The sequence below is a fragment of the Nuphar pumila genome, chromosome 9 (assembly GCF_984573655.1).
Source record: "Nuphar pumila chromosome 9, dmNupPumi1.hap1.1, whole genome shotgun sequence".
Lineage (NCBI taxonomy): Eukaryota > Viridiplantae > Streptophyta > Magnoliopsida > Nymphaeales > Nymphaeaceae > Nuphar > Nuphar pumila.
The window spans coordinates 21,183,653-21,195,909 of record NC_143257.1 but is presented as its reverse complement, the minus strand read 5'-3'; positions in this window follow the sequence as shown (position 1 = coordinate 21,195,909).

Genomic DNA, 12,257 nt, shown 5'->3' with positions numbered 1-12,257 from the left:
TTATATTAAACATATTTCTTTAAAGAAGGAAACTAGAGTCTTTTCAAAAACATATTATATTTGTTTTCTCCATGTAGCCAACTTTATGTTTTTGTCTTTTTCCTACATTCCTTTTTTCATGTTGTCTTGTATATAGTGTAGGGTACAATTATTATATGACAAAATATCTTTTTCATAAAAGGTTGTAAGAAGGTACACTTATTGGTTTTCAAAAAGGAGCTTTTTGAAATTATCGTATACTTTTATGATATAGTGTTTATGAATGAGTATGTAATATGCAATATGCAAGTTCCTGAAGGTTCTGTTATATATGACTCTAAAGAAGAAAGAAGTCTTCATCTTGAGGTAGCCGATCTCTTCATTTGAACTTTAGGAATGCATGGCTCATCAAGCTTTTTCTTCAAGGAGTATGATTGCACCATATTTGTACTTGAACAGGAAGTCTCCATCCTTATTGGGTGAGATATCCTTGCATCAAATACTCGTTAGATTTATGGCAAAACATATTCAGTCATAATATAACATTTTTCAAGAGGACATATTATCATATCATATAAAATCAAATGAGACAATGTATCATATTATGTGACATCAAAACAGAGTTTCTCAACATTCTCCCCCTTTTTGATGATGACAAAATATGCTCCCCCTGTCAAAAAGACATTATGCATAGAAATAATAATATGATAAAAAATTTGAAAAATGTTTTATAGAGAGTATTTCTCCAATAATGGAGACAGGTTTTCTCCCCCTTTGTCATGGACAAAAAGGAAGGGATCAGAGTAAGCGAGTTATTACAGACCAAATATTATAGTCCAAAAGTAATTAAAAGTTATTACAGATAAAAAAAATGAGTTTATCTCGAAGGTGGAGGAGGTGAATGTGTTCGGTCGGCACGATTCCGCTTGCGAGTTTGCTGCAACAGGGCTTGATTACGAAGGATTCGATCCTGAGAGTGCTCGATATCCATCATAGCAGAAAAGTAATTGAAGGAGGATGTTGGATCTGCTTCATCAGAGCCGGGCATGTGCAGGGACCTTAGATTGAAGGTGGTACCATCGAGGACTTGCGAGGGACGGAGGATGACTTCGTTGTGAAGTGGTACTTGGAAGTATTTGAGAATGGGAGTTATGAAACATCCAAAAAGAAGAGGCTCGAATTTCTGATAACGAATAAAAAGGTCGAAAAGAATGGATGACCAGTTTATCGGAAGAGAAGAAAAGATTGCGTAGATAAGAAGAGAGATTTTTCAAGGAACTAATCCCTGACGGGGATGCTTGGGATAGATGTTGTAGAGAAGAATCTGAGCAAGTAGTTGAGCATGAGGTTGGAGATTCCTCATGTGCCATGGAAGTTGGTAGCAGTTGGTGCAGAGAAGTATTTTTCGAAGTACCGATCGTTCGATTGGTACTATGGTGTTAAGGTCGGTACCGGTGGAAGGTAGGTTTAGAATTCTACCTAGGTCGGAAGCATCGAAAAACATCAGCTTTCCTCGGACTTTGCTGGTGATTGTGGTTTGTTCATGATCAGTAGAGAAGTTGGTATAAAACAGTCGAACTAATTCGGGATAATAGGCAGCTTGGGATGAAGATCCTATTAGAGGTTTGAGTTCAGGGAGATAGGTGTCTAAGTCAAAGAGCATGAAGTCGTCAAAGTTAACCAATTTACCTTCATGAATGGGGCGAGAGCATAGTAAGTTGTAAGTGTGAAACAAATCTGGATACCTTAGATCTGCTGCAGTAATCACATTGTTGGAGGAGGAAGAGGCCATTGCAAGAGTTTGTAAGAAAAAAAAAGGAACTAAGGAGAGCGAGTTTGAAGTGGGTAATAGTGTGTAGGAGAATTGATAGATACGAGTGGAATTGGTATGGTATGAACCATTCCATTAAATAGAAGAATGAAAATAATTTTGATAGGTTTTGAATGACATTGGAAGTGAGTGATTTTTAGAATTTAGTCAAATAAGGAAATTCGTGAGTAGTAAGTTAAGAGGCTTGTGAATGACAAATCAAATCAAGTTTGGAGGATAGTGTATTATATTTGAGAAGAAGTCAAGGAGGACATGGTTTTGAATTATTCTTTTATATAAGAAAGAATTATCATGTGAGAGTTTTATCGAATTGTGAGTTTGTGTCATGTATGGAGTGACTTGATGTGTGATAAAGCCAAAAGAGTGAATTTTTCTATGGTTTTTAAAGATTTTCGAGAGATGAGGTGAAATAATGGCCTAATAAAAACAAATATCCTTTTATAAGATGTTTTTACTTTATGGAGAGTATTCGTGAAGAATGTGTTTGGAATAAGACAAATAGAGATGTGTGAGTGACATAAGATGAAGTTTTCTTGAGGAAGTTTTTAATGAGTCTTGATTGGAGAGAAAGATATACAATATGAAAAAGGTCATGATTGCTAAAGACGATAATTGATTGTACATAGGCTATGATATAGTAGATGATATAGTAAAAAATTTTACGTGAAATGTAGCAACAAAAAGATCGATGGATAAATAATCAAATTTTGACCCAAGTTTTAGAGAAGTATATTGATAGGACAAAGAAAGAGATATATCATTTGAATATGAGGAATATACTATTCTGTTGAAGATCGGCTAGCCTATCGTGAGAGAGAGAAGTGATGATGATGGAAAGAAGAAGATATTTTGATTAGACATAAAGTTGTTTTGAGAGAAGCAAAGAGAAACTCGTGAAGAGAGAGAGAGAGAGAGAGAGAGAGAGAGAGAGAGAGAGAGAGAGAGAAAAGATGGCCTACTAAAACAAGAAACAAGTGGGTGTTATTAAAATATAGTGCATGGGTTGAAGTGTAGAAGATTGTTATTCGTATGAGGGGTTTTCACAAGAGGACAAAAGGTGATGAAAGGATGTTATGAGATGAGTGATATGAAAGAGTGTCATAATTACTTATATTTAAAGAAGGTAGTACTCATGGGTATGCGTGGAGGAGGATAGGACAAAGTGTGATTATTAATGTGTACTTGAAAGGTGACAAAATGAAAGACATAAAGAATGTGTTGTTATTCATAGAAGTTTTGGTTTGAGGAACAAGGTTTTTGAAGGAATTCGATTGAAGGAGTTCATAGTTTCTTTAGGAAAATAGTAAAGAAGTCAAAGTTATGAATGGAGATTCAAATCGTATGTGTGAGAGAGAGAAAAGTAACTAAAGTAACTATATAGTAAAGAGAAAGTCAAGTTATGAGAAACAATAATTATGAAAGTGATGTAAAAGATGATATGACAAGAGGTAAAATGTACTTTGACATGAAGTTTCAACTTTTAAGGCAATTTGTGGTATTCGAGACCCTTAGAAATGATTCTTTTGTAAACCTAAAAAAATGTGAAAGGAAGACACGATTATTAAATTTTTAAAGTTCTTTTATTATCCTTATTAAGATGATTTTAGTAAATATTATGAACTCGAGTGAACTTAATATTTTAGTTTTATATATCATTCAATTTACATATACCTAGCTCTCTTCTTATTCTTATAAAATCTTCATTTTTTAAAGGTTTAGTAAAGATGTCTGCTAGTTGTTTATCTGTGGGTATAAATTCTAGTTTAATTATATTATTTAAGACTTGTTCTCTTAGAAAGTGATGTCTAATTTGAATGTGTTTAGTTCGAGAATGTAAAACAAGATTTTTGGAAAGGTTTATAGCACTTGTGTTATCACATAAAATAGTTGTATTTTTGAATTTTAAACCAAAATCTTTCAAAGTTTGTTTCATCCAGATGACTTGTGTACAGGCTAGGCTAGCAGCAATGTATTCGGCTTCAGTAGTTGATAAGGATACACAGTTTTGTTTCTTACTGAACCATGATACTAGTGAGTGCCCTAGCATATGACATGTTCCACTTGTGCTTTTTCTGTCAGATTTACTTCCAGCAAAGTCAGCATCGCTGTATGAGATTAGATCAAATGTAGAGGATTTTGAATAGAATAATCCAAAATTAATTGTGTCTTTTAAATATCTCATTATTCTTTTTACAGCTTTAAGATGTGATTCTTTTGGATTTGACTGAAATCTAGCACACAAGCAAACACTGAACATAATATCTGGACGGCTAGCAGTTAAATAAAGAAGTGATCCTATCATACCTCGGTATACCTTTGTATCAACAAACTTACCATCTTCATCTTTGTCCAAAACAGTAGTAGTGCTCATACGAGTAGATTTTGAAGCAGTTGAGTTCATGTTGAACCTCTTCAGAAGTTCACGAGCATACTTAGATTGATTGATGAAAACTCCATCCTTGGTTTGCTTGATATGCAGTCCAAGAAAGTAGGTGAGTTCTCCCATCATGCTTATTTCAAATTCTTTCTGCATGGACTTAGAAAACTCTTCACAAAGAGTGCTGTTAGAAGATCCAAAGATGATGTCGTCGACATATATTTGAACAATTAGGGTATGATTATTCACTACTTTAACAAATAATGTAGAATCTGCTTTGCCAACAGAAAAACCAGTTTTTAATAAAAAAGTTTTAAGCCTATCATACCAAGCACGAGGTGCTTGTTTTAAACCATATAAAGCACGTTTGAGTTTAAAAACATGATCTGGGTATTGTTCATTTTCAAATCCTGGAGATTGTTTTACATAAACTTCTTCATTTATAAAACCATTTAAGAAAGCACTTTTAACATCCATTTGATATAATTTGAAATCCATATAGCTTGCATATGCTAAGAGCATTCTAATAGATTCAAGTCTAGCAACAGGAGCAAATGTTTCATCAAAATCAATACCTTCCTCCTGGTTGTATCCTTGAGCTACTAGTCTGGCCTTGTTTCTTATAACATTACCTGTTTCGTCTAGCTTGTTTCTGAAGATCCATCTTGTCCCAATGATTGAATGATCCTTTGGTCTATGTACAAGATTCCAAACATCATTTCTTTGGAATTGATTCAGTTCTTCAGTCATGGCTAGCATCCATAACTCATCAATGATGGCTTCATCAATCTTCTTTGGTTCAAGTTGAGAAATGAATGCCATGTTTGCAATCCGTTCTAGCTGAGCTCTAGTTTGAACCCCCTTTGTTAGTTCTCCCAAAATCTGCTTTTGAGGATGATCTTTGATATCGACAAATGTTCTTTGATGATCATCTTCATTAGACTTAGTTGTGTTATCTAAAAATAAATCTGTACTTTCAACATCATCATCATTAGTTTGTATATGAACAGATTGATCAATAGATTCACAAAAACTAACATGCATAGATTCTTCAATAGTATTATGACTCTTATTGAAAACTCTGTATGCTTTACTATGACTTGAATATCCTAAGAATATGCCTTCAACAGATTTAGCATCAAACTTATCCATGCTATCTTTTGTGTTTAGGATAAAGCATTTACATCCAAAGACTTTGAAATAGTCTATTCTTGGAGTTCTGTCATAGAATAGTTCATAGGGAGTTTTATTTAATAAGGGTCTAATGAGAACTCTATTTGTTATGTAGCATGCAGTATTAACAGCTTCTGCCCAAAAAGATTTTGCAAGATTATTGTGTTGGAGCATAGTCCTGGCAGATTCCTGAAGGGTTCTATTCTTTCTTTCTACTACACCATTTTGAGGTGCAGCTCTAGGAAAGGCAAAGTTATGAGAAATACCATGCAAGTTACAAAATTTTTCAAAAAGTTCATTTTCAAATTCTCCTCCATGGTCACTACGGATTTTAACAATAGAACAAGATTTTTCGTTTTGTAATTTTTTTACATAAGATTTCAAATTGACAAAACGTGTCACTTTTGTTTTTCAAAAATATTACCCAAGTAAATCTTGAGTAGTCATCTACAATAACAAAAACGTATTTATTGTGATTATGACTAGCTACTCTAGAAGGACCAAAAAGATCCAGGTGGAGAAGCTCTAAAGGTCTCTTACTTGAAATGATATTTTTTGATTTGAAAGATGATTTTGATAATTTTCCTAATTGACATGCATCACAAAAGTAATCCTTTTTAAAAGAAATTTTGGGTAACCCACGTACTAACTTATTTTTAGCTAATTTAGACATGTATTTAGAATTTACATGACCCATTCTTAAGTGCCATAAATGTTGAGAGTCATTATTAGCTATAAGACAATGTTCTGTGATGTTTTCTAGGTATAGTTCATATATATTATTCTTTCTTATACCTTTTAAGATGATGTTTTCATTGGTGTCTGCTATGAGGCATGCATCATGATTAAAGCTAACATTATAACCTGTGTCACACATTTGACTGATACTTAGTAGGTTATGTTTTAAGCCTTTAACAAGGAGAACGTCTTTGATAAGAGGTTTATCTATGTTACCAATATTTCCAATACCAATTATCAAACCTTTGTTGTTATCTCCAAAGGTGACGGTTCCTCCTTCTTTATGATGAAGAACAACAAAAAGGTCTGGATGTCCTGTCATGTTCTTTGAACATCTACTATCTAGTATCCATCTGTTCTTCTTCTTTGGAGCCTGCAAGACATTAAGTAAATATCCATTTGGATTTGGGTTTGTCTATATCTTTAGAGGAGTTAAAAAGATTATCATTATAATACTCCTTATTTGGTTCAGATGAACTTTTCACAAACGTGGTCTTTTGATTCATACAAGAAGGTTTTTTGAAATGAGAGTAGCCAATACCATTTTTGTAAAAAGAGACCTTCTGAGAGGATAAGAGTTTATCCAAGTTCTCTTTACCTTTAGTAAACTTGAAAACCGTTTTCATGAGGTTCTCAGTTTTACTTTTTAGCTCTGAAATTTCTACTTGCATATTTTTAGTTTTGGAGCTAGTAGAAGAAATTTCAGACATAAGCATAAGATTTTCCTTTTTCAACTCAGAATTTTCACTGTTGAGTTTTTCATTCTCTTGGGAAAGCTTTAAATTTTCAGATTTTAAATCTTTATTTTTGAAACTCAATTTTCTAGATTCTTCAAATAGTTCTTGAAAAGCATCTAGAAGTTCTTCAAAGGAAAAATCAGAGATTTCACTTACCAAACTTTCATTTGCCATGAAGCACATATTTGCAGTTTCGGCTTCATCATCACTTGACTCTTCACTAGTGGATGGTTCTGAATCATCCCATTGAGCATGCAGAGCCTTTTCTTGAAGAACCTCTTCTTTGGTTCCTCAGTCTTGGACTTTCTTTTGAGAAGGGGACAATCACGTTTTAAGTGGCCTGGCTTATTACACTGAAAGCACATGGGATCTTCTTTAGGATCTTTTCTTTCCTTGTGCCTGTTTGGAAGCCGGTTCCTTCTCATGAAGCGCTGGAATTTTCTGGTAAGTAGCGCAATTTTTGATTCTTTATCTGAGTCTTCATTCTCAGATAGGGCTGGGAAAGCTAGAGTTTTCTTTACTGGTTGCTCTTCTTCCCTTCTTTCTTTCATGTGGACTTCATAGGCCATAAGATTGCCTATTAAGTCGTCCAAAGTAAGCTTAGATAAATCTTGAGCTTCTTCAATAGCAGTAGTCTTTTTCTCCCAATCAGTTGTGAGAGATCTCAAGATTTTCTTCACCTTTTCAGTCTGGGAATATGTTACACCCAGAGATTTCAGATCGTTGGTGGTGTTGGTGAATCTGGTAAACATCTCTGTGATGGGTTCATCTTTGTTCATTTTGAACAACTCATATTTTCTAACAAGAGATGAAATTTTGGCTTCTTTCACTTTGTTGGTTCCTTCATGAATAACTTCTAAAGAATGCCAAATATCATATGCAGATTCACATATAGATATTCTATTGAATTCGTTTTGATCAATGGCACAATATAAGGCATTCATAGCCTTTGCATTTAGGTTTGCCATTTTCTTTTCTTCATCAGACCATAAGTTATAGTCTGCGGATGGAGATGTGTATGGATGCTCAACAATTTTCCATACAGCAAAATCTATGGATTTGAGAAAATATAGCCATTCTGCACTTCCAGTATCCATAGTTGGAGCCATTGAAGAAAGGAGGACGAGATGCGTGTTGACCTTCAATATCACGAGCATAGGAAGTAGATGCCATTTGTGCTGGAAGACTTGTTACGTCGAAACCAGCAAACCTTCTCTGATACCAAATGAAATTCCACTAGAGGGGGGGTGAATAGTGAAATATGATAATGATCGATAAAATAAATAATTAAGCAATAAGGCACAACATATAAAACACAAAATTTATACTGGTTCGGTCAGTATCCAGACCTACATCCAGTCCCCAAGCAAACCACTTGAGCTTTCCACTATAACATCCGAGTCACCGGATAAATAGTACAACACCCTCTTCCTCAGAGGTCTTCTTCTCTCAACAGAGAAGGGGCACACCCTCTTCCCCAGAGGTCTTCTTCTCTCAACAGAGAAGGGCAACACCCTCTTTCACAGAGGTCTACTTCTTTCAACAAAGAAGGAATACAGTGAATAATAGAGTTACAATACTTCCTATAGAACCTTCAGAATGATATGAATGCAAGAATGAAGGATTCTCAGAATGTTCTGTTTGTCACTCAGAGGATACTCTTTGTCAAAGAGCTGGACTTGACTTTTTCTCTTTTCTTTCTTTCCTTTTTCTCTTTCTTTTTCAAGGCTCTCTTTTCAAATATCGAATATAAATTTTTCTCGTTGTAAGCTCACACGTCTATTCCATTCCATTCCATTGTTTGAATAGTTTATTTGAGTGTGTTTATATAGCTTTTAAAAAGTAGTCATTACATTTTGGAATTGTAACTTTTTGAAATGTGAAATGTTATGTCATTTCAAAAAATATCTTTTAGATAAATTCGAGAATGCCTTTTTCCATAAAAGTAAAATAGAGGGTACACTAGTCGTTGTAATATTTTAGGTAATACATATTTTATGTAAAAAGTCTATTTCTTACAATAGTACATTGAACGTTGGGTTGTAGTTTTGTCTTTATTCTAATTAATGATTTGAGGTACATTAGTACTTCTTTGCTTTAAATGAGTGTAAGTACAATGAGTGTTTTGAGATATTTATTTGTACATAGTCATGTCAAGTGTTTTCTTTATGTTGTGTATTTCAAAGTCTCCAGAGAGAATGAGGACCAAAAGAAGGTCGACATTCTTTGAGAAGGATATTAACAAGGATTTGTTATAGGAGGCATTTAATGCTTTGTAAAGAGAATGATGACTTCAAGTAAGTCGACATTCTATGGTTATGAAAAAAGGTAACTAGAGTCCTTTAAAAAACATATTTTATTTGTTTTTCTTTTGTGTAGCCGATTTATGTTTTTGTCTTCTTATATTAAAAATATTTCTTTAAAGAAGGAAACTAGAGTCTTTTCAAAAACATATTATATTTGTTTTTCTTTTGTGCAGCCGATTTATGTTTTTGTCTTCTTCTTATATTAAACATATTTCTTTAAAGAAGGAAACTAGAGTCTTTTCAAAAACATATTATATTTGTTTTCTCCATGTAGCCGACTTTATGTTTTTGTCTTTTTTCTACATTCCTTTTTTCATGTTGTCTTGTATATAGTGTAGGGTACAATTATTATATGACAAAATATCTTTTTCATAAAAGGTTGTAAGAAGGTACAATTATTGGTTTTCAAAAATGAGCTTTTTGAAACTATCGTATACTTTTATGATATAGTGTTTATGAATGAGTATGTAATATGCAATATGCAAGTTCCTGAAGGTTCTGTTACATATGACTCTAAAGAAGAAAGAAGTCTTCATCTTGAGGTAGCCGATCTCTTCATTTGAACTTTAGGAATGCATGGCTCATCAAGCTTTTTCTTCAAGGAGTATGATTGCACCATATTTGTACTTGAACAGGAAATCTCCATCCTTATTGGGTGAGATATCCTTCCATCAAATACTCGTTAGATTTATGGCAAAACATATTCTGTCATAATATAACATTTTTCAAGAGGACATATTATCATATCATATAAAATCAAATGAGACAGTGTATCATATTATGTGACATCAAAACAGAGTTTCTCAACACTACTTTCCTATTTCTTCCTACTTAGCTTATCTAAAACTTTTTTAATTGTTTCTTTAATTTATTAGGAGTCCTAATTAGGCTTAGATGAGTTGTGGATTGAGAGACATGTTCTCTACAAGTTGGTATAGAAATTCTGTTATAACAGTGAGTATGTGGAGATAAAATATTTTATAAAAATCATATCTCTTAGAATACTCAAGATCTGTGACTGAGATTTTAAGGTGTGGTAGTTTAGATATGGAAGAACACACGGTTAAAATCTTAGAGGTCGATTCCTAATGGTTTGAAAACGAAAATTCATAGAAAACAGTTCAGAATTTGTAATTTTTTGGAACACGCTCTGTTAAATAACATAAACAGTATGTGTTACAATATTTTTAGTTCTTTACTGAAACTGAACTAAATTCTGGGTTTTTGTGGGCTTGAATATGATATATTAAGTCACCCACAATAAAAATCCCAGCTTCTAATTCTTCTTGGACGATTTATGATGGATTTTTCTTTGTAGAAACAAAATTAGACAAAATTGTTTTATGATAAAAAAGTATTCTGTATTGCAAAAATTTTATTCTCTATTTTGTAATGTATATTATAAGGCATAAAAAACATACATGCGCACATGAATGCTCATGAATGAGCAAATAGTTGAAAAGAACCAATGTAGTGCAAAAAGGTACAAAGTTATGAAAAATATATATGCACACATAAGTACCATGGAGCATTTGTAGGGGTATAAATGCTCTATTAAAGGTATCAATGACATACTGAATGGGTTATTAACATCAATGTGCTAATAAATTGTGCAACTACCATGAGTGTGCAATATGATGTTCTTGCGATACAGGCAATTGTGCAAATTTACCTCAGGGCAAATGTAAGGATAATTGGCCAGAAAATAAATGACACGTGACAAAATGCATTGACACCTTGCCTTAATAAAAAGAGAACTCAATAACTCATTTAGTCTAACTACATTGGTGTAGTATGAAGTACCAATTGAGACTTTTCCCTACACATTTTGGAGAGGAGGTTTCTTGTTCTCTTGTTAGTGTTTATTCTCATCTCATCAATCTAAGTAAAAATCACTCATATTTTGGTTGTTGATGTTGTGACATTTATACACCATATGTATATGTATTTTTTTTGTAATACATATAGATATGAGTGTTGATATGTATGAGAAAGCCATACTAATGTCTTTAAAAGCTTTCAATAGTTTATTTTTGTATAAACTAAGAATGTTTATATCTTATTATATGTCTCTATCTAGATCTAGATGCTTATATGGATGTATGTTCATCAAGATGCTTATATGGATGTCTGTTCATCTAGGTGCTCATATATGTTAGTTCAACTAGATGCTAATATAGATGTTAGTTCATCTTTATGCTCATATGAATATTAGTTCATCTATATGCATATGTATGTTAGTTTCACCTAAATGCATATATATGTTAGTCTCATCTAAATATAGATGTATAATAGTCTCATCTAAATGCATATGTATGTTAGTTTCATCTAAATGTATATGTATGTTAGTCTCATCTAAATGTAGAAGTATGATAGTTTCATCTAAATGTAGATGAATGTTAATTTCATCTAAATGCATATCTATATTAGTTTCATTTAAATGTAGATGTATGCTAGTGTCATTTAAATGCATATGTATGTCAGTTTAATCGAAATGCATATGTATGCTAGTTCATCTAAGTACATTTTTATGTAGTCTTTGTCTAAGTACATTGTTAGAGTAATCTTGATTTAAATATATTTTCATGTTAGATTTTTCTAAATATATATAGTGTTAGATATTTCTAAATGCATTTTAAGGAAAAACAAGTTTCATGAAAACTGTTTTCGCTTATGGATCACCTTGCAAAAATTGGTTTCTATGTTCATGTGGTTAAAAAAAAAAGAATGTAACTTTAGATATATTCAATAAATAAATAAATAAATAAATATATTTTTATATACAATTTTGAAACTAACAGTTTTGAAATCAAGTATATGCATTTTTGAAATCTATATATATATATATATATATATATATATATATATATATATATATATATATATATATATATATATATATATATATATATATATATATATTCAGTTTTGAACTTAAGTATCTAATGCAGTTTTGAACTTAGGTATATGCAGTTTTGAACCTAGGTATAAGCAGTGTTAAAACCTAAACATATGCTACTTTACGATATATATATATATATATATATATATATATATATATATATATATATATATATAAAATTCATGCACATATGCATGTGTATGCATGTTCAAAA